The following is a 24,397-nucleotide window of genomic DNA, read 5'->3' on the forward strand; positions in this document are numbered from 1 at the left end:
TCATCTTTTTCCATATGCCTGAAGAGGGGCTTTTTGATCCCAGCTGACTGAATCACTTTTGTTGATATTCCCTTTATGCCGAGATACTTCCTACACATACAAAATGTAGACAGTACAAATTAAAAGGTTAAAAGAAAAAGATTTGGAAAAAGTCAATATGCCACCTTTCCTCCACGTTCTTGTACAAGCCAAGTAATTCTGAGTGCATCAGTCTCCTTGCAGCCTATTGAGCTGTGATGTACTCATTTCTCTTTGAGGTGCCAAACAAAGTAACAATACTGAAAATAAGCTTAACATCTTTTATAAAGTTTAAAAAAAAACCAAAACCTTTTTGAATTTCAAATGCCAGCAATACCTTAGGCTTAAAGAATGCACTGTACTTGAATGATAATGACCATAATTAGTGTGTGCAATCATTTACTGCCAGAAACTAGTATCTCCAATGAAGTATATTAAATTCAATATATTTTCATTAGTTATAATAGGCAGAGACTTGGCTTTTAACTGACGTTCATAATATATTCATTGTTATTACTAGCACTACAGAAGATAATGGAGAATTGGGTGGGGAGATTTGAAAAACATTGCATGAAAGGAATGTATCGTTTTTCTACGTAGAAAGCTGCCCAAAAGCTGTGTAAATCACCTCTCACAGTCTGACAATCCCTTTGCATTTTTAATCAGGCCTCCTATTAGATATCACAGAATGTACAAAGAACTTCAATATAATGTAAGTCAGAAGACTTATGTTTTAATGAAAAAATGTGATATTCAGCAACTTACATAAGTAAACTTACTTCAAAGAATCCTCATATACTGTGATTTCAAAGCCAGGTGAAAATAAAAAGGAAAAAGAAGAAATTCTTTTGTGACTTGGACCCAAAACCATAAATAAAAGTATAGTCTGACTCAAAGCATGATTTCTTTGGCACTCCTAACAAAGACATGCTGGAAGAAGCCCTGCACTGCTTCCTCTAAGAGCATGGAACAATTCAGCTGCATTATTCTCCCTGCAAGAACCCACTTCTCTATGGATCTCTCTCTTTAAAGAGCTGAAGAATTAGCCATTTGTATTTTCAAACTACAACTCAGAGTATTTATCTTCTCATGCGATATGCTATTACACAGTAATGCAATTACTGAAAATTAATTATATGAAATGGATCCCATGAGAATTACTCCATGCATCATACATTTAATTATGATTTTTTTTGTAGTGCCACTAAATACTAGGATACTCCATGTATGCTGATGTATTTCAGATAATAATATCTTGCCACAACCCATTTCTTTCTAAAAATCTCTTTGTAATAACAACTCTGTGCTTAGAGTGTTTCAGCTCGCTTCAGTTACACCACATAATGATTGCCAAACAACAGAAATGATTGCATGCAAAAAGAAAAATACAAAATTAAGGGCATAAAAACACACTTAACTCTGCAACAGTGGTTTGCTTTACTTTTTTTTTTTATAAATCAACACTTGTTGAGGTCTCTAAGTTCTCAATAGAACAGATGAATCTGCACAACTGCATTGAATTAGATAATTTATCATTTGCTTCCCCCACTACATCAGAAAACAATAAACAGTATCTACTAAAAATAAATGCACCAACATTTTTTATTTTCACGTCTAGTCTTTATCTTCTGCTCCCTGAACTCAAGCCACCTTACTGGAGTACCTGAACCAATTTAAGCTTAAGTTTTCCTCAGCAAGTTACATCAGAAAAACTCACCTGAAAAACACATTCTCGAAATATTTTACATTATGTTCCAAAGACTTCTCACATGACTTTCTTGAAAATAATTTTTCCCTCCACAGCAGGGTAACTGGTATTAGTAATAAGTACTAATATCCAGTCAGTCCATGAAAACATAAAGAGAAGCCCTTGAAAATCTGCTAGTTAAGGACAGTATCAGGAGTCCTTTCATAAACTTTTAACACTATTTCACACCTTCTCCAGCACCCCAAGTTAATAGCAGAACTTAATTTTTTAAGTCTTTTCCATGTTCAGAGAAAAAAAGCCAGCTTATGCTACCATCAGCATTTCTCTGTCTCCCTACCTGATGCATGTCCATTGAGCAACCAGGGATAGCTCTTCATTTCCCCAAGGAAACAACAAACTGTCCTTCAACAGTCCAACAACTCTTTACCTATTCCAGAAAGATTTCTCTTGATAGCAAATGACTGGAATCAAACATGCTACTCCAGAAGCTCTCTGTATCTAACACCCTTCTGATGATGAGGTTCTTACCTTGTTGGTCTTAGCTTTTTTTCACAGCTGCATGGTATCAGCAGCTGATTAACATATTCTTCTCAGCTGATCACCTATTAAGCTGCCACACCTGTGTCCTTTCTCCCCACAACCCTTTCCAAATAGTCCTCTCCCCACAAAAAGGAGTGAGCTTTTATTTTTCTCTCATTTCACAAAAGACCTATTTCTTCTCTTTATCCCTTCTTACCTGCACAACTGCAGATAGCAGATTTGCTGAGTCACCTCTGAATTTAGCTTCTTTCACATAACTCATGAAATTCCCAAGCTCCTGCCTATACATTGCTGAACTTCCAGGGAGTTTAACTCCCTGGATATCAAACAAAGGGTTTATAAGTCAAAAGAAACAGAATAAAATCTGGTGTTTCCCTCATTTTTTTTTCTCCTAATAATGGAAAAATCCTATGTCAAAATCCCTCAAAATAACCCTCAATATTTTTCCATTTTTAAATAGCTTCTATGCCTTTCTTCTTATCTTTGCACATAAGGAGAATAGCGATTTTTTGAGATCTATTTTTAAAGTAACACTGTAAATAAGCCCATTTGATTACCTTAAAAAGTGTGGCTTCCATCAAAATCTTTAAATTATTCACAACTGCTCTTTCCTCACAAGAATGGCAGAGATTGAACTAACTGAAAACTCATGCAATGAAGAAATCAAACTTTTTTGCATGTTAATAGATGAACAAGCTTCCTCCAAATTAGTTAAAGTGAAAATGTATATGCTCAAAAAGGAAGGACTTTCATCATCATGAATACAATATGGTGTATCTCTAGTCTTGGAACAATGTCACAGTCAGATACTTTCTGGGGCAAACCAAAACCATTTCCAAAATAACAATGTTAGGAATAATAACAAAGCAAAACAGAGACCTGGGCTATTGCTCAAGAGGGTGCTGGTTTGGACGGTACCCACGGACCCCAAAAAGCAACCCACAGGGAGAGTACAAAGCCACAGTGTCCAGGGCAGATACTACATTCATCAACAGTGATGTTGAGAAGTACTGCAAAAGTAATGCCAAAAAGCAGTCCACAGTTCTTTTCATCCATCTCCTTTTGGATCAATTGCCTCCTTTGGGCATGAGGAGCCAGCATTCAACAAAATGATCCCTACGCAAAAAGAAAAAAAAAGATCTGAACATGAAATTAAACAGAGACACACTTACATGCTATTGCTGACTGGAAGCCACTGCTCAATTTAGCAACGCAATTAAATACATGATTATTCAGAAGTGAACTTATATTCGAACCATCTGATCCTTCCTTATGCTTATCGTTAAGCAGATTTTAAAGAAGTTGTCTGAAAGAAGTCATATGGATCTGATTTTTAAAGTTATTTATGAGCAAATGTGTAGGGCTAGCTGTCAAAACAAAGGAAACAAATATGCCACGTGTAAATAAATCTAAACAGTCCCTGATCTGCAAAACCTTAGCAGTTTTTACATTTCTGAATATAACAGAATTCAAATAATGAGCCAAGATGATGTTATTTCACATGAATATTAAGATCATCTTTTGTCATTCACAGAGTTGTCATCTGCATCAGATTTAGTTCGCAACCCACCAAGGATTCTGCTATGCCCTGAGTAGTGAATTCAATGTGCAATACCACCAGGTGGCAATTGGAAGCACTAATGTCAGGATGTTCTTCAGGTGCACATTACCATTCTAAAGTCAATCTACACTGAAAATTGCTCACACCAGAAACGAATCAGCTACTTAGGCTGGAAGTTTTAACTAAGGAAAAGCTGCATTTCCATTTTAGACAGCCTTTTCTATACAAGCACTTTTATTACTTCATTACCCTTTGTGAAAGTTCCCTACTAATATAGCAAAATGGGTGCCAAAAATGTTCAAAGTATTTTATAGAGAGAGAGTTTGAAAGATGAGGAACCAAATTTCAATCTAATTAACAGAACTGAATTTGCTACTAAAAAAAACCATTCAACTTGGAAGCTTCCCTTTTTGAAGAAGATGTGGGGAAGCAGGATAAAGAGACCACAGTGGAAGATCTGTTCACAGCCCAACCCCCTAGGTGTCTTTTTCTACCAAATAGAAATTATGAGCATTGCAAAGAATTTGTGGGAGATAGAAGAGAGGATCCTTATTTGAGTGACATTTCAAAACAGCATTAGTGGAGATTATGGGCACAGGAGAAATTTTAAGAAATCAGAATGCTGCCTTAAGAAGTTGGATATTGGCATGAAGACCTGTCATAAAAGGAAGGAGCATCATAATTCTGCAGATTCTGTAGGTTGAATCAGTTTTGATAGAAAAGCTGGAGAGTTAAAAGAGACCTCTAAAAAACTGATTATACAACAACAGGGTCCTTGTTTTACTGTTAAACTTAATCTCAAAGGCAGAGAAAACCTATTCACATTACAAATTCCACTACCTCATGCAACAAAACACACTGAATACCTCCTGAAATAAAGACTGCCTTTCAGGGAGGTCATTTTTTAAAGAACTAAAAAAGATAAGTTAAAAAACTTCCTTTACCCCCCCTCCAAAACTCTGTATGGAAATTTAGTCGGGAGAGCTACCCAGAGGACCATCAACTGGCATAAACTGAGAGAAGGTATTTAAGTTCAAGACCTGGTCATCCTAATTGGGAGAAAGTATTAAAAGTTAAAAAGCCAAAGTGACTTAAATTTTAAAAAGTCCCAATAAATGTTAAATGTCAAATAGGGTCAAACACAAAAGAAAGAGGACTCATCCATCACCCTGTAATGGAGGTTTGTTCAAAATATTCTTTTAAGTTAATTTCTTGCACTTTGTTCTGGTAGAGCAGACTGGAACCAGGGACTGCACTGAAAAAAAGGCTACTTTGCAATCTGCTCTGTCCATGTCTTCACTCCACAGGAAGGACAAACCTGAAAAACTGCAGATGCACAATGCAGCCTGAGTGTGGGTCTTAAAACTGAAAATAATAAACATTCTAGAGATTCCTACTGAACAGGGAGGGGAGTTCCAGGGTCAACTCTGATTCTGGGCTGTTTCAGATCTTCAAATCCCTCCTTTAAAGTATTAAAAGCACCTTAAAACATACAAGATAGTAACACGTGAAAACCTTTGCCAGTCTCTTGAAAACCACCTACTGTCACTTTGATTTTACTAAGGTCTTTGTAATTCTAGAAAGGGAAGACCAATTCTGCAGCTGTAAGTACCCTGCCCAGATGTCAGGAAAGTTCCTGCATTTTTGTAACTCTCCCAACAACACACCAGAGGAGACCACCAGCAATGCTGCTCATCCGTGACAAGAAAACACAGAAGTTTGTTGAGCAAGCACATGGTACTTTCTCACTGCATTATTTACACCCTGCTCCAGGCAAATCTTTTCAAGCAAAAAGTTTCAGAGGTGCAATGGACATACAGAGGAATCATACAGAGGAACATCATCAAGAAGGATGCAGTCACTTTCCAAAGAAATGAAAACATGGAGAATATGTAAGATAGGAGAAGAGTAAGAAATAAACAAACAAGCAAACAAAACAACAACAACCCACGCACACACACAAATGTAAAGAAATGGATAAATTGCATTACAAAATTGGGAAAAAAATACAAAAGAGAGAAAAATACAGCTAAGCAATCCATGGTGCTAACAGAATTAAATATAAAACCCCTTCCATTTTGCTGAGCTTCCTGGGAGCATGTGATTTTTACCTTGAATCTAGGTGTGGGTAATACAGGAATGCAAGGGAAGTCTCCAGCCTGAGTGATGCTGTCTATACATAGTGGGGTAGAAGCTCTCCTTATGAACCTTTAGCTGTATCTGATAGAGGTTACATTGACACACAACCTGAAGTTAAAAGCAGGAAAGGCAAACTCTATCTTCCAATTTTGAGATTTTTCAAACACACGTTTTTTTCTGAAGCAGAAGCATAGCTATTAAAACCCAGGTCAGTTAAGAGAATGTTAATGTCTCTTTCATAAAATTTAGTGAGCAAAATATTAAACATTTGTATTTGAGGAAGTAATCAAAAGATGAGTACTTTATACTGGGACTGGAAAGAATGGTCTACCTTCCTTCTTCCTTTCAGCTCCTCTTACAAGGAAGTACTAAATATATTAAATTCTTTAACCACCACAGATTTGCTGTGTAGATTTCTTGACAAACAACTGTGATTTATTCCAAGATTATCTTCAAGTACCCCTACACACAAGAAAAATTTCTGCATTAGAGTCCAAACTCTTTGAACTTTAGATTCTTTCACTTTATTAATTTATGTTAGACTGAAATTTTAAAGGAGCTTTACAGTACTTCAGATTGCACAGCACAATTTGTGTTACATGAGTCAGAAAGCCATGCAGGGAAATTCTATAAAGAGCCACAATGGACCAATGCTGAATATTACCTGTATTTTGGCACCTTTTGGTTGGTTGGCATGCTTTAAGGGAGTGATGGCACACTTTAACCCCTGGATTCTGGTTCACTTTGGATCTTTACCCAGTTCACCCATGTAACCAACATTTTGTTTAGCATACCTCAACTGTTAGGACACTTCAGTTTACAGAGAGGCTGACTGCATTAGGATATTTGACATGGAGGTCATAAACACTGTGTGAGATAAAAGGAGTTAAGCCTGATCTCTCTTTTGTTTCACAGATTACAAACTATTCCAGAGTCTAAAAGGTGTTGTGTCCACCTTGATCACTCAGGACTGACACGAGTATCAGTTTCCTGCAGAAAGAAACACATGGCACAAAGTAAACCCGAAAAAGTCTGATGTGAATATTTTTTTAGAGGACATCAGGGTACTGTCTTCCCCTTCCGGTAACTCGTACCTTCCCTACCCTTCCTTCTAGTGTGATGGTTAGCTCAGAATCATGCTTAAATCATGATTTAATTAAGATGATTATCTAAAATAATTGCCTACCAAATGCAAATCTCCAGCCTTCACACAGCTAAAGCCTCCATCCTTTATTCACAGACAGGGTCTCCTCATTCAGATATGCATCATATTGATGCTCCTGCCTTATACAGGAATACCTACAAGTAATACAAAGGTTCAACTTTGTGAAAAACATGGCTGTCCAGAAACATTCATTAGTATTTATGCAACTAGAACAGATTCATTTTTTCCACAGTCCCTCAGAATATTATCTGATGCTCCTAGTAGATTCCAGTCCACATCTATTCAGGCTCAATCCTGATCTCCAGGGCTATTCAACAGAACAAGCCCTATCCATACCAATAAGGGATTATATATCCCTTCTACATTCCAGACTGCTGCACCTCTTGGGGACTGTGCAGTCCATAAAGCCTATGGATGACTGCACATACAATTTCTGTTTGGAAGAATTTGTCAAATGACTTTGTGGAGTCTGAACACCTTTGCAGATGTCCTATACAAAAGAACACTTTCACAATATCAAAATCAATATCAAAAGAACACTTTCACAATATAAAGCCCCTGAATCCTGGGCTGCAATAAAAAGAAGCAAGCCCAGCAGGCAAAGGGAAGAGATTCCTCCCCTCTACTCTTCTCTTGAGACCCCACCTGGATTATTGTGTCCAGTTCTGGAGCCCCCAAAGTAACAAGGACAAAGCACCCTTGAAGCAAGTACAGAGGAGGGGTACAAAGATGACCCAAGGAGTTAAAGCACCTCTCCTGTGAAGAAAAGCTGAGGTATTTTGAAGAGGAGGCTCCAGGGAGATCTTACAGCAGCCTTTCAGTACCTAAAGAGGGTCTACAAGAAAACTGGGGGGGTGGGGAACTTTTTAAAAGGGCATGTAGTAATAGGACAAGGGGGAAAGGCCTTAAACTGGAAGAGATGAGATTTAGGTCAGAAATTAGGAGGAAATTCTTTACTGTGAGGGTGGTGGGACACTGGAACAGGTTTCCCAGGGAAGCTGTGGATAGCCCATCACTCAAAGTGTTCAAGGCCAGGTCAGCTGGGGCTTTGGGAAACCTGCTCTAGTGGAAGGAGCTAGAGGATCTTTAAAGACCCTTCCAACCCAACCCATTTTATGATTCTTTGATTCTATGAATATGTGGCACAAACAAAATTATTATTCTCCAAGCTTGGATTTCCTTAACTAGGGCACAGACACTGCCTTAAATGCTAAATAGCAAGCGGGAATGTAAGTTCCTTAAATAATGCTTAAATAGTTTTTTAGTAAAAATAGAAGAAAGGTGCTATATTAAATGAAAAAGTATGATTTTGATTTTTTTCGGAAAAAAAATAATAATTAAGAAATAGAATTTAGATTAAAATATTCAACCTATTTACATATTTGCTTTACAGAAAAAGCTTGTCACTTACATAGCTCTATTTCATGTACCTAGAAATACAAATCCAAAAGATTTTGACATAAAAAGTTCATTTCCAACAAAATAGTATTTACCACACAATAAAAGCTACTAAATTCACAGGAAACATCAACCACATGATTGGCTCAAATACACTCCACAATTTCCCTTCCTAAATTTTGGCTTGAATTCTGTTTGACATATTTCCAGCAAAATGCAACAGAATTAATTCTCTAGTTCTGCCCCCTAGAAGCTCTATGATTTACTTAGAGGAATGAAAACTTTTCACAAAGTGTTTGATAATGGACCACCTTCATCAATCACTATGGCATCCCCCGCCCAAGACCTCCTGTGAAGTCTGAATGATCCTGCTTCCCCTCCATCCAAAAGCCAACGTGAGTTTTGTTTAACCTCCCTGACCATAAAACACTGCCCTTCTGTTAATCTATCATCTACTAATCAAGACTCCATCCGGAAGGGCCCCGAATATCCATTAGCAGCTGGAATACTGCATGCAGATCCTGGTTCCTAGTAGAAAAATTACACATTTTGTAACTATTATTGGTCTAGGATAATTCTTCTCCTGCAGATGCAGGTGCTTCTGTGGGTAATTTTTAACACCTCTACTGCAAAATACTGCATAAATCCCAGAAGTCCTAATGCAGATACACCCTATCCGCTACTCATAAAAATTTCCAAAACACATCCCTTAGGGTCTTAAAGAAAAAACTTTTCAATAAGTATCAAGCATATTTATAAAAATCTATGTCTCTGGTGTAACCAAAAATATTGTACCTATTAGTTAACACATGAAAACACTGCTTTTGGCAATGAAAATCAGCTTGTTACCTGATGGCTACTGATAAAATATGGGGAGAAGCATGCTTTTTTCCTATGTAAAATGACACTTAAGCCTTAGGATGATAAATTATAACTAAGCATGTATTTGAAGATTTACCATACTTTTAAGCAGAATAAAGTGGAGTTCTTAGGGTGGCTAGGCAAATACTATGTGTTCTCAAAATCTCTGCATGCTTCAGAAGTTTCATAAAGTTGGTACAAATTAATATATCTTAGGTAATCTGTATTACCAGAATCTTATTCACAAGCGACTTATTTTGCTCTAACCTGACAGAGAACTTGCAAGGTAGACAGTGGGACACATTTTACTCAATTCAGACTTTTTTCATCATCTGTCAGATGAATTCAGAACTCCTCTGCTCTCAAGAGGGAAGTGAAATTTTGCACAGAACGCAATATCAAAATATGCTGTGCTTTCTACACTTTTTAAAATCAGTTTTTGATGGTGTCATTTTTTAAAATCTGTTTCACATTGCTGTCCCCCACAGTTCATGCTACTTCACAAAGGAGAAACATTTGAGAACAAACATATTTTACTACCTTACATAAATGGCCACAAAATGGCATGTAGTAGAATGACACTGCTGTATTAAATGCCTCTTAACTTGCAAAACATAAAAAGTCCATCCAAAACCCCCCACTCTGCCTCCCAAATGCCTACAATTTCACGAGCAATTAACAGGATGAAGTGTAGATTATGTAAAAAGTACACGTAGTGACTACATACCAGGAATTTTACCAATATGAAGATTTATGATTGTCACTTTACCCCAAAATCCTCCAGCATCAAAGAGTGTTAAAGTACCAGTGACAAGCGAGACAGCAGCTGTGTTGATAAAACATGTTTTTTGTAAAACCTATCTCTTGATGTAAAAAAGGTCAAGGGATCCTGTTTTCACACTGAGATGTTCTGGGTGAGCATAAGTTCATTTAGGAAAGCCTACCTTCAGGAAGTCAGTTTCCTAACAGTGACTGTGAACTGTGCAGAAAAAAGTATTTTTCTATCGATGCAGTGAAAAAAAAGAACCTGAGCTTGCCTTGACTGACATTGTGAAGGTTAAATATTGGGAAAAGCTGCTGTCAGAAGTTCCTTCTCATTGGAATTCCACACATCAAAACCAGGAGCCTTCTTGAACTATGGAAACTTACTCCTGAATTCATAGGCAAGCACACAATATTTCAGATGAAAGACTGCTGACTGCTGTGCAGTTAAAGCTACTAATTTACTTAGCATATTCTCTCTTTCTGAGTCCTTGCAGCTGTTCATTGCAAATGATCCAAGGCAAGATTCACATGCTTGAGACAAGTATAGCAAATTTGAACTAAGGAAACTTTTAGGAAGAGGTAAAAAAGGATCTGAACTAAAGAGAAAAATATCAACACCTCCTGGTTCTAGTGTTCAAAATGTATGCACTGATTTTCTCTACAAAAGCTGGAAGTTGGAAGCTGGAACTTAAAATATGACGAATTAAAGGATAAAAAAGAGTTTGCTCCTGGTTTAGATGTAAGGGGAAATGTTAGCCAATGAACTTATAGATTATTTTGTCCTTGTTGCATTTGCATTACACTGTTTGAAGTTCAAATTTACTTTTTTAAAAAATTAAATACAAGCAAATGCGATTATGAAATGGCGGAACTATGTAATCTAGTACAGAGAAAATGGATTAAGAGCATTTTGATAAAAACCCCAAATTAAAGCAATATGAGGAGTGGAGCAAGAGTACACAGGGAAGTCACTTGGGAGTGCACACTTTTTTTGCAGCTTCCAAAGACTTTGAAATCTCCATGCAGAGAGACTAAGACTTCACCAAGACCCACCTGGGACCAAGGACCACATTTTGTGGAAATAGGACTGAGAAGCGGTCAATTCAATGGAGCAGAACTTAGTGAACTAGAGTTCAGTTGGAGATCAGTTGCTGATCTCCAACAGATTGAAAGGTTCTGTTTTTCCTGGCAGCCCCTTGACTTTGGTACTCTCTGTTTGGACTGACAGTGTTTTGGTAACAGAATTTTGTTTCAGTTTGCTTTTGTGAGCTACAGCTCAAAGAGTCAAGAAGCAAAGTAATTAATTCTAAGACTTGAATTAATTCTCTTTGAATTCTGCTCATGACCAGCATCTAATTATTGGTAATAATTTATTAACAGCACATAGTTAATCACAAGTGCCCGGTCTCTTGTCATCATTTGGCTTGGGGGAAGTCTCAGAGAGAAAAGTTGCCACTCTCCAACAAGTCAAAGCAGCTGCAACAGCTGCCAAGCAGAGGTACACTTCTGGTGACTTGTGTATTTCTGAAGTTCAATGCTACCTGCTCTTTTGCTTTGAAGATCATCTTTACTTTCCCTCTCTGCCTCTACCCTTCAATTCAGATTTACTGTTCATTCAATTCTCCCTTTCCAGGGTTGCATTTGCTTTCACCCATCTTGCACCTTCATAATATTTTTTTCTTCTCCCTTTCCCTTCTCTCTCCCATATTCAAACAGGTACTAGTCTGGTATTTGCTGACATCAATTGTTCATGGACTTTACCACAAACATCTACCACTATCACTCACCCCTGGCTACTACATGAGATTATAAACCCTTGCCCATGTCTTTCTACATTATCGAGCAAAGCTGATCTTTAGGCATTACCAAAACAAACAGCATTACCAACAATTAAATAGACTCTATGTATTTCTATGTATGGTCACACCACAGATTTGCTTAATTCACACATGCAAGAGAGCACGTAAAATTTCATTACTTTTACAGATTTAAAACCTCACACTTTTTAAAATGCCATAGAGGAAAAAAAATTCCACAAACACATTTCTGAGGTTAAATACTACAGTTAAAGTAAAACAGGCTTAAAATAAAAGTTGGCATTTTAAAGGCCTGCAAATAGGATTAGACCTACTCAGCTTGTATAAACATTAATAAGTGGAGCTCCATTCAGATTTAATGTAAGATGTACGCATCTGTGAGTCACATGAGCAGCAGCATGAACTCTTTTTAATTTGCAACCAGAAGGTCTGGAGATCGAAAAAGGTAAAGCAACTCAGCAGAAAGGTTCACTAGGACATAGATTAGGATCTTACACTTTCAAGCCCCTGTTTCTGTTGGCTGCAGCTCTGTCTGAACACTGCTGAGCTTGGGCACTCACCTACTTTACATCTTTAGCACTCTAAAGACATAAAAAATTGAATTCTTTATTCAAGCTGCTTCTCATCTTAGCATATCCTATGTGGCAGGTTTCTGGGCCAGGAAATTTCTCCCTTCACCTCAGCCCCAGCCCCCACCAGTGCTGAAAAATAACATGACAGTAACAAATTAAAGGATACTCTTGTTCGACTGTTCCTATTTTTCAATATTATAGTTATAGTTCTAAGTAGTCTTGGCTAATGTTTTCTACAATTCCCTGCTGATATTCTCTGGAAATGTGATCCTGCTGTAAGCCACTTGTATGAGCAGCCTTTGCTCCTCTTTCTGCACAAGACTGTGGCACAACAGGTCACTAGGAAGAAGAAGTCCTTGGGGGGAGAACTTTGCCTTTCCTATCTCAGTGAAGGACATTGCAGATAGGATGCCTTCCAGACTCATCTCTGACACTCAGCACAGCAAAGCAGAGATAAAAATCAAGACCAAGAACCGGGTTTTTTTTAGATCTAGGATTTGTTTATCAGGGATTTTTGCTTGAAGTGAGGATCAAAGTCCCATCTCTTGGTTTCAGTCTGGTTCCAAAGCTGCTCTTTGGTCAGCCTAGTAACACCATGCTTTACACAGGAGGAAAAATGCGAGGCTGCAGTCTAGACTTAGAGCAAAGGCGTCCCCAGTGTGTATGAGAGCAAAAGACATGAGCTATAAAAACTGAACAATAAACCCTAGCATTTGCTCAGCTATGTGTACAGCCATGGAATGGATGCAACATACAGTTTTCTATCTCCTGCAATCCTTGCTCAGGTGACCCTATTGTAAAATGAGTATTCAACCTTTTGCAAGAAGAGCAAAGGTTTATGAGTTAACAATTTAGGGGAATAAATTTACAAAAGGAAAGTCTAAATGTAGCCTGCAATATATAATGTAAAAACTGACAAAGAGATGGTAGCAATATACAATCAAATCCTTTACCAAAGCAAATGAAAAAGTCACGCGGGCAGATAACATCTGGATAAATGCAATCTCAATTTAGTCAAAATCCCAATGTAAACAAGTCCACTGATACCAGAAGAGTAGTTAAACATTCCACTAGCTTTGGATAATTGAAACCATCTTCCTTTTCTAAAAAAATAGCAAACCTTTCAATTACCAAACTCTTGAGCAAGAAACTGACAGCTATTGGAAAGATTCCATTAAAATATCAGTCTTTCATTTTGCAGACAAATGTTTCTACAATTTTTTTGTTTATAGAGGTTAGAAAATGCAATAGCTCTCAAATCATTTAATACTTCTAAATACTAACAATGTACATAAGGATTATATATACAGATTATATATAAACACAATAAATTTTTATCTGAATTATTAGACTGAGACAGAGATAGATGTTCTGCTAACTCTGTAATGGTATTATTATTTCTAATGTTATAAATATTAAAAGAGAGTTTGAACGAAAATGCACTGTGAAAGAAAATACACTCCGCTGTGTAACATGGAGTTTCTTTAATGTATACACACCATCCTGTAAGAATCCTAAAAGAAATGGTAAAAGTCATGGGAATGGTAACAATGCAGCAAGGGAATTCTGTCTCAAACAAATTTCATTTAAAGGCTGTGTAGGATCAGTGGAAACATATCATATTACACCAACCTAATTATATATTTCAAGTCATTCAGTCAACCCCTATGTCAACATACTGCATTAGTATATTATCACTGATAATGAAGTTATGACAGTAATATGAAACATCTGCAACAAGTACCATCAAAGCCAATGAATACAGAGTAACATTAAGAAAATACTTCTTTTTTTCAGGGCTAACAACTTTATATAGTTCTGGGGTAAATGTCACACTAGAAATAACTATAATCATATATGAATCAATTTTCATGGCTATTGTTTGAATGCACACAAAATGGAATGATCTGTAGATTCTAGCAGTCTCCAAGCAATTTTCATGCAACAAGCTGAAGTCTATACTGCAGGTCAAGCACTAAGGAGCACTAATAAGGTTAGGAAGCACTAGGGGGTTACGTGAAGAAAATAATTTCACTAAATTCCATTGCAAAATATAACAACCAAAAGGAAAATATCAGCCACCTGTGACCCAGAAAATCCTAATGGAAACTGTCTAATTAAAAATAAGCTCTAAAAATTTTAAAATTCTGTGCTCCTGCAGCTAACAAAGCTAAAAAGCTCATTTTTAAAAATAGGTCACGTCTCTCATCTCCATGTAACAGTGACAGAAGCAAGTATAAAACTGGTTAATTTGAAAAAGAAGGGATTATCAAAACACTCATTTGCACACAGTTATGCAGAAAAATCACCTCAAATGAAATTCAACACAGCCATTTTTTTACGTTGAATAGGAAACACAAGTAAAGCTGATAAGCAAAACAAAAACCAAACCAACAAACAAAAAACAACAAAAACTCATATTTAAAAAGTTAAAATGTGCAAAACAAAAGAGCTTGAAAGCTTGCTTGCAAAAAGAAAAAGCAAGTCTACATGAGAATAAAAACTGTACACGGTGCACATGATGTTCATTGGTAACTTCATTTTGGATAGACCACATCCTGTACTGCAGAAAGTAAAACAAGTATGAACTAACTTCCAGATTGGGTCTGGAGATTCATTTCAAAACATGGAACCCCTGAACTAATCTGCACAGTAAAAGTCACATTTCGGTGCCATTTAGCAATGAAGGAATCTGGAAAAGATTTATTGGACTTTTCTTGAGCACACCATACCCAAGCAACTACGGACAACGTTTTAGTAAGTGCATAGATCCAGGGATTTCACTTTCAAGACAGTCTTTGAGACAACCTCAAAATTAACCATTTTGAAGGTGTTATTCTATTTCCTTACATTTTGTATAAACACAGCCTGGATACATTCTGTAGCACTGTATCAATTAGGTATCGGTGTGTTAACTGCTCAATCAGACACAAATGATATTGCTACGTGAGTCCAAGTCATGGTGCATAAATCCCATTTTTCTATTAGGATGATTCAATATTATAATTCTGACCACAAATACACGGAAAGGGGTCACCAAGTATATGCTTCAATCACTCACACTCCTACTACATTTTGGCAAACTATAATTCATCAGCTGCCAGTCACTGTGGCTATATTTGAGGAATGTTAACTTTAAATTACTTTTCTTATACTGAAGAAAAAAAACCTCATTCTAAAGTTATTTGAATGTCCAAAATGCTACTGTCTATTAGAAGAGGAATGGTTTATTTCTCCTCGAACCTGTCACCAAATAGAAAATGTGAAACTGAAACCAGTATTTCAGAATTACGTGGTTAGTAGACCTATCAATCTCCTGAATCAGGTTTTGAGAAACAGAACGTGCAGAGTCCTTGGTTTTTTTCAGATATCACGATTAAAATCTTTAAATTATATTAGTGTGAGTATTCTTTCTTAGTTTCACGTAATACAAGGCATGCTGGGTTAGCCTGCTGCATCATGATGAAATTCCACAAAACAGCAGTTTACAGATAACAATTCTGTTCCATTATAGTGTGACCCTCCAGGGGCATGTCTTTTAATTGTACATTGTGAGACAAATACTTCACAGCTTCACCTAAACACCAGTGGACACTCCACTCTCCTCAAATGCCTCCAGGAAAAAAATTGAACTAAACATATTGTATCTGAGACAAATCAGTCTGGCGGATATTTATGTACCAGAGAATTTATTAATATCTCAGTGAGAATCTTCAATAGTTGAACTACTTCACTTCAGAAATAACATTTTTGGAAGGTATTTATACTACGTTAAACTTATATCCCCTGAGCAATGCTTTGGAGGTAATCACCGGTACATCTGTTTCTGTCATATTTAAATTCATAGCCTAATTCAATTGCAAATAATTAGCTATTTATCACCATGAAGTTCACGTTATAAAATTAGAAAGGGCCAACATGATCCTAACCATTTAACAAAAGATACGAGCTTTAAAAGAGGAAACAAGAGAAAACCAAAATAAACCCTAGCAATCCATCCCCCAGTAAATCAAACACAATCAGTTCTGCTTGCCCATCACACCCCTGATCAACCCAAATCCCTTTGTTTTTTTCACAGACTTACTGAATATATTGGCACATATATCAGCTAAGTCCATCCTTCATTTTTATAGCCTGGAGAAGAGAATTATTTAGTCAAAATAACATGAGTACACAGCTCTTGTAATACTGGTTTGACCTCGCTTTCTAACACCTACTTTGGAACATTACTATAACTCAAGAACTTTTTTCACTTGCAAGGACATCTTAATTATCCCACCCGTGACATGAATGTTTTTGGAAGATAAAGTCTCTAATTAACTTGTTGCCAAACAATATGTTTACTGTCCCTGAAGGTCAGTTCTCGTATAAAGACATAAGGACACTTAACTTTAGGAGATGTGTGCTGTAACTGCTGTCAAACATTAACCAAGTGGTCATTCATTATCTATAGTAGCAGAAATACAGAGTATGAAGGTATTCCAAGCACCATAAAAAGGCTGTGTTAAAATAAACCTCTACTGAGGCTTGAAACACTTAAGTACAACTAGTGAGACAGTACTTGACCTACTGTAACAGGATTTATTAGATATTTCACTTAATCTCAGTGGCCAGTTGGTAGTTGGAGCGTTTGCTCAAGACAGTCAAACAAGATTGTTTCTGTACTACAGAAATTTGTCTTTGGTGATTACTCCTGTCAGGAGAAGTTATATTCTCAAACTATTCTTAAAAATGTCACCAAAAGAACTGTAAGGGCTCATTGCCTTGTTTAGTTCTCAATTTCCACCAGAAATCAGCACACACCAGTTTGAGTGAGAAATCTGTGATGTGCAAATAGCAGAGCAAAGGGGAGGGGAAGGTGGGTGTAACAAGAGGTTTCATTAGCCCTGCAAAGCCATGAAGGGCACAGCCCTGCAAAGCCATGAAGGGCAGCTTGGCCTTCTGGTACAATTACTATACCTAAGGAGTGCCCTCAGTTCCAGGCAAATGATAAGGTAACCATGTTCGATTAAAGATCTCATAATATGTCAATTAATTGTTTTAATGAGCTAGGAGAGGTACAATGAGAAAAAAGGACAAACAATGTGGGGAAAAAAAGGGGCTGTGTGTGTGAATTATAATAAAGAAACATATATAAAGTACTTCTACCTTGCTGTGCTCAGTGTTACTCAGTTTTTGACTCACATCCTCATGATCATTCTGTATTTTAACTGGAAATCTAACAGACATTTGGCTCTTACTTTGACTTACACTCTGCTTACAGTCAAAGGAATTACAGATGGAGGGAATGGAGGGCAAAGAAAAGCAGCTCAGAAAATCAAGGGATAATAAAGTAATCTTTGTCCAACAAGACACATTCTTCTCCTCCTAAGCTCACAACACCTGCTCTTACATGTAGAGAAAGAGGTAACAACTGAGAATGAGTGTTTCCCTCAAAGTACTGGACAATATGGGAACTACTTTTGAAGAAGTGGCATATGGGAGAACCGAAACACAGCAAACAGGCAAGAATGAAAAAAAGTAAACAGGAAAAAGAAACTCAGATGAGAAAAAGGAAAAAATGAAATTATGTATATTCAGATAAGGCAGGGGAGGATTCAACTACAGAAGGGAAAATATTAAGAGTTTAGAAAGGGAAAGTTATGAGAAATTAGGAATGCCAAAATCACTGAAGAACTGGAGGAGGAAGGGGAGTCTAGAGACATTCACATACAGGTGTGCCCATTAGAACTACAGTGAACTAGTAAACAAAAAAATTATTTTGGCATACTGCAGTCCACTAAAGAAGGTATTTTGTATTTGTACATTTCATGCAAAAGTAGTTAATTCACAACCTCTGTTATTTGAAAAACTCATGTATGTCAGCATGTTAGATACTGGAATAGCTTGTTCATGTTGAAACATGGACTATTTGCTGTTTTTCCATTGAGAGTAGATTAGATTTCAAATTCCCCCACTTGGATACCAAAAGCATTTCCATCAGCTGGAAACACTTTTCAATCCTTCTTGCCAACTTTTGACCTATGCTAGTTTCTTTTGGAAGGTGAAACCAGTCAGGATCAGGCATGGATAAGCAATTCTCCACTGAGAGCATGTCAAATAGACATACAGCCTTCCTGAGCCTGAATGCAGCAAACGTGCATTTCTTGAGAAGGGACACTTACTCAGAGCTGTTCATATGGGAGCAAAAAACAAGAACCTGTGCCACCCTGCAGTTTCTCTCATAGATGAGCATGGGCATCACATGTGCAATCCATTTTCTGAACTAATATTAGAAAGTGCTGCTTATGTGCTGCCTATAGAACACCCAATTTAAACAATGTAGCATATTAAAGTAATTGAAAAAGGCATTTGTTTCTGCAGCATGAACTGAACAGTCTGATTACTAAACAAAGTAACTGGCATACTGTTACATTATACACATTTGCCTTAATATGATGGTGTAATAAGCCATTATATGATAAGAGAAGACTTCAGCTAATCTCTCCTCACAAACATTCTGTCTCTTTCCTTCACCACTGTCAGTGATCCCCCTGAAGCTCCAGCCAGCTGCAACTTGATTGCTGAATGAGCTCTCTCCTTTGTATGTGGAATGGAAGACAAAGATCTATTACCATGGCTGGCTGACAGCTCGTGGCACCTGATAAAGCACTCCCTTCACAATACTGCAAATGGAAATATACCTAAATCATTCCTTGTGTTCTTTTCATCATTCCCCTTCACATTCTGTCCACAATTTATTTTTTTTTTTTTTTATTTTTTTTTTTTTTTTTAATATAGGTCATTGCAAGTCCAGCTTTGCTATCTCTTTAATTTTCCAGATGATCTGCCAACTTGCTTCTGGTTTGCAGGAATGAAAGTTTTCTGCAGGCTGGCTGTACCCAGCAGAGAATACAGATGCCTTTTTGCAGTGGAAGGAAGAAAATCACAGCTGAAGTCATTATCCCTTTCAGCACCACCATTCTCCATCCTCTGTGTAAACTCTCTGACAGCATTTCCCTCCTCATCTTCTAGAGTGTGAAGTAAAATGAAAAGGTTAAACTTGAAGGCTTATACATGGCCCTTGGGTTAGGCATCTACTAAAAAAAAAAAAAAAAAAAAGCCCTTCATACAAGAAAATGTTTTAAAATCACAGAAACCATGAAGGTTCAAGGCCTAATTTGCTACCTAGGCTGAATTACACATAAAGTCTAATGCTGCTCCAGAGAAATACTTCATATTGTGCTTCCGAAACTAACTATTGGAAGCCAAATTCAGAACCAAAATCTTTTTTCCAGTATCCAAAAACATGTCACAAATGTAAATGCTCATGCTTTGGAATACATTGCTCTGCATACAAAAATATAAGGATACTAAAAGTGGAACAGGTTAAGTATTCTCAGTTTCAATTTGGTCAAGGTTCCCCTTCTGGTATTTTCTCCTTTTTCACCTATTCACACAACCACGTTTCCTTTTCTTGCTCTAATGGGGGATGTCTGGACAATCAAGGAGACAGTAAGAAGTTCAGACACAATTTTGTGGAACTCTTTAACAAAAAAGCCTGCTGTGAATCACTCACTGGGATCACAAGCTACCACTCAGTTTTTCTCACAGGAAAAATCATAGGTAAAACTTCCCGTGGAAAAAAAAGACTACATATGCATCTTCCAATGCTATATGCCTGCAAAATCCCACTGGTTGATGGACTGCCCAGCAGGCTCCCTCCATATGCAGTCACCAAGAGTCACCAGTGGTTTGTTACCCAAGGCTGAGGCCTACTGCACAGTACAACTTTATAAAAACAATGGATTTTAAGCTTTCAGTCTTTTACAGTTAATTCAGTGGTATAGGGTCAAAATATATGAGCCATAGTTTTGCTTTAACACCATAAATGATCAAAACAACTCATTAGCTATGATTCATCTATTTGTCTAGAACCAAGTAAATGTCAGTACTGTCAGTAAAGGGCAAAGTTTATGATTAAACTCCAGCTAAATACATTCCTTATAATATCAGCTTGAAGACAGCATTCTAAGACATTTTTTAAAGATTCAATACTTGATCTTCTATCTCACCGAGACAGTACTGCAGAGAATTCATACAAAAGAACATCTATGTAGAAGCACATACATACCTTTACATTCAATGTTGTTAGATGAAACAATTTGGCAATTAACTTAATTTTAAGGCAGAAAAGTAAGTCAACGGGAAATTAGAGAGGATGATTGTATTAAGCAGAGAAAGAAATTGTGTTAAATACAAGTAGGCATCAAAGATTTTCTACAACTCAGTGGAAAGCTCAGGTACAATTCTCTATTGTCTTAACTGACTCAAACAGCGACAGTCTCAGTCTTTTTGCTGCATCACATTGTGATTCCCCCGAAAAAGACGCAAGGAAACTTCCCCGTGTTCCAACACATACAGAGTAACTAAGCAGTTCGTATCGTGATCCTACTGATTAAAACTTCCAAATATATCCTGGGAAGATCACTGACCAGCCCCCAGGCAGAGAATCATTTTAGGAGGATTGATTTACATTATGTTCAGCTTTATCTGCTCAAGTCACGGCCTGGATAAAGCAGTAAACCAGGTAGGGCAAAGCACACAGAGACCACCTTCCTGTCTCATGAGAAATGGCTCTCAGATGAGGACAGAGATGTTACACTAATGCAATCTAAGTTAATAGTTATAATAACAAAATAGTATACCTTTGGGTATCTTGAACATGGAATTAAGTCATTTATTTAAAGTATCGTGTAACAGCTCTATCAGCAAAAAGCACAGGCATTTTATTTAATTTTGATGTACGAGTGAGTTCTGCATGTAGATATCTAGTGTCTTGCCATGTCATGACTGCAGAACAACAGCAGATACTTATCAGCTCTGCCTTAATTGACTCCCAAATGAATACCTTGTTTAGAAGGAAATAAATTGTAATTTTATCCTGGAAGACCACTTCACACAACTGGGACAAACTGTCACCTTATCTGATTTGTATCTCTTCTCTAATCATGCAGAGGCTTAGTATAAAAGAACTTAAAACAATTCTAAAAATACCCTGCTGTTATTACACATAGATACTGCATCTTTCTTTCTGGAGTAAATCCTTCTGAGGGAAATAGCTGAGTTGCTTAAAGTTTATTTTTCTTATGTCTCACACGGAGATGCCTTAAACACTTGTATCACTGTACCAGTAAATTTTAAATCACCTATGTGGGAATATCTCCAAGTTCAATAATGTTCCACTGCTTGCATTCTGCTGTTTTGGTGTTTTAGTGCTGTTACTCCACACAGAAGAACAAGCTTTGGCATTGGTACTGAATCTCATGAATCACCACTTTAACAAAATGTATTACCTGGAGAAAAGTTAATACAAGACATATGAAAGTTCCCCTTTTAACTTAAAACTGCTCTCAGACAAACCTAATTGTTTTCATAAAGTCAATGGCAGGGTTATGCTCTGAGGCACTGAAGCATTTGAGATACATTTGCATGTTAGGTAATTTTGGTTTGGTTTTTATTGTAGTATTTATTTTTAAAATAATGTGAGGAAGCCAAAAAAAAAAAAAAAAAAAAAGAAATTAACTGAAATGTGAGTTCAGCATCTATTCAATAGTGCACACTCCCAAACAAAATCATGTTAATATTGTGCTGGAGATGTACAGTCAATATTGTGCTAGAGATGTACAATCCTTACCATTTTTCTTTATCTCTTCAAAATATTATACTAAGTGGCTAGTGCTATAGTACAAAGACCAGAGTACAGCATATAAACATCAAAAAATTAGTTTCACAATAATATCCAGTGATTCAGCATGTCAGAAGCTTACAAAGGCTTTACAAATACCCAAGCTTACCATGTTGCAATAAATTCTGCTAAACAAATTTCTTGGAATGCTAATTGCTGCTTTTATAATGGCAAAATCAAGATACCACAGACAACACTCTCTGAAGGGAACACAGCAACCTTGTCTAATTTTTAACTGACTAATGAAAGTTAATTTTTAAGTCAGGACAGCAGAAATTTTGTGTTTGTATGACATTATTACTACAGTAACACGAGCTTATGCTTTGAATTTGACAGGGATGTACATGCACACAGATCAATACCAAACACCACGATAGCAACAGGCACACGCAGTCATCTGCGAAGGTTTAGCTGTTTCTCACAGCTATGTTTTCTTAAAGAGATTTGCAAAGAGAAGGCAGTGGAATCATGCAAAAAGAAATCTGTTCAAATCTACCCAGTGCTCTTGTCTATTCTTTCAAGTTGGGTTTTAAGAATATGGCACTGAGCCCCTCTCCAGAGATGATGACTGACCAGAGCAATGCATGCTCAGTCTTGTAAACATACTCCTGAGTATGATTTCAACATTCTGGATTCTCTCTCCTGTGTTTCCAACTTAGCTATAAAGGGAAGACTTGGCTATTTCCAGCCTCTCTATTTCTCCCCCCCAATGCACTGTGAAAAGGATTTCTGTGTGCTAAAAATTAACAGCAAAATGCAGATGTTTACATTTCTCCAGAGGCTGTCTCTGGGAGGTACGATGCATTAGTGCCCTTGGTTCCACCTAGATCACCTGTTTTCAGTACAGAACCACTCAGAAGTGGAAGGACACGGACAGGAATGAAGGCAAATAGATAGTACTACTTTTTAGCTAGAAAAAAGACAGCCTGCAGTCATATTGCTACAGACAAGTGGCCCACAAATCCTCTCTTGCTCTGCCTCAGGAGACACTCTGCAAAAGAACGAACATATATGAGCTGACCTAGGGGTAATGAAGACACTTCTTAAATGCTGGCCTTTTCACAGGTTTAAGTAGCCTGTGGGGTTCTGAGCTGCCCTTACCTCACCTGGGTGGATATAACTCACACTAAATTAATTTTCTCAGAGAGAGAAAAGGAAGAATCAATATTTATTCCAGAATCAAAATGTTTTTCACTTAAAGAACTCAGCAGTCAAGAAAAATGAGGAGCAATCATTTTGTTCCCATGACAAACAAAAGCTTCTTTTACAGTAGACACTGTATATTGACAATAACCTGTAAGCATCATAGCATGCATAGTAATAATATTATACTTTGCTGCAGTGCATTCTGGATTTCTATTGTCTTTTCCATTACATAGTAGTATTAAAATAGTCACAAAATAATAAATACTTATTCCCCCACCCCGCTGAATATCAGCTTTATTTGGCAGCTCCTAATTTAACTACTGAGGCCATAAATATTGACTTATTGACTAAGAAATCATCAACTGGCTCAGAATGCAAGGAACAGGAAGTTTGGCTTTTTTTTTTTTTTTTTTTTTTGCAATTAATATGGTAGAGCATCAAGCTACAACGAAAAATGTCACACCAAATTAACTTTCTTTTTATTAACCATGGCAGTTCAAATAATTAAAAAACTGAAGGTGTCCTGGTAATGAGACTTAATTCAAGGACACTAATTTACAATGACACAGGTTACTCCTTTCTGTGTTACCTCACATACTTGGTAAGAAATCCTTGAAGGGTCAAATTCTTATGTGGTCTCGCCATTGTTTTGATCACTCTCTATCTAACCTGTATTCATTTTGCTTCTAATACAACTTCAAGTTTTCACCCTGTCACATCAGCTTGGCATTTAGTGGTTTGATTCTGTTTCAAAAGATGTCATAAACCATGCTTGTCATCACCTGCTGCGTTACACAGAGCTCAGCAGTAACTATGTCACAGGCCAAATAAAAGCAGCTTTCGTTAGCCACCCACTGACTGAGACACGTAGCAGCAGCTCTGGACCTCCAGTTTATAAAATGGCATCAGACAATATTTAACCAAAAATGTTATTGTGAACACCAGCTATCGATAGTTTCTGGTATATTCCCCCATATATT

The 24,397-nt window shown here is 37.0% G+C and overlaps 1 protein-coding gene across 10 annotated transcripts in view; it reads right to left on the reverse strand.

Annotated features, from left to right (window-relative positions):
• The window catches only part of MACROD2 (mono-ADP ribosylhydrolase 2), an 870,286-nt gene that overhangs the window by 448,731 nt on the left and 397,158 nt on the right, over positions 1 to 24,397 (reverse strand). The gene's annotated exons all lie outside the window — the stretch shown is intronic.

The sequence above is a fragment of the Heliangelus exortis genome, chromosome 3 (assembly GCF_036169615.1).
Source record: "Heliangelus exortis chromosome 3, bHelExo1.hap1, whole genome shotgun sequence".
Classification (NCBI taxonomy): domain Eukaryota; kingdom Metazoa; phylum Chordata; class Aves; order Apodiformes; family Trochilidae; genus Heliangelus; species Heliangelus exortis.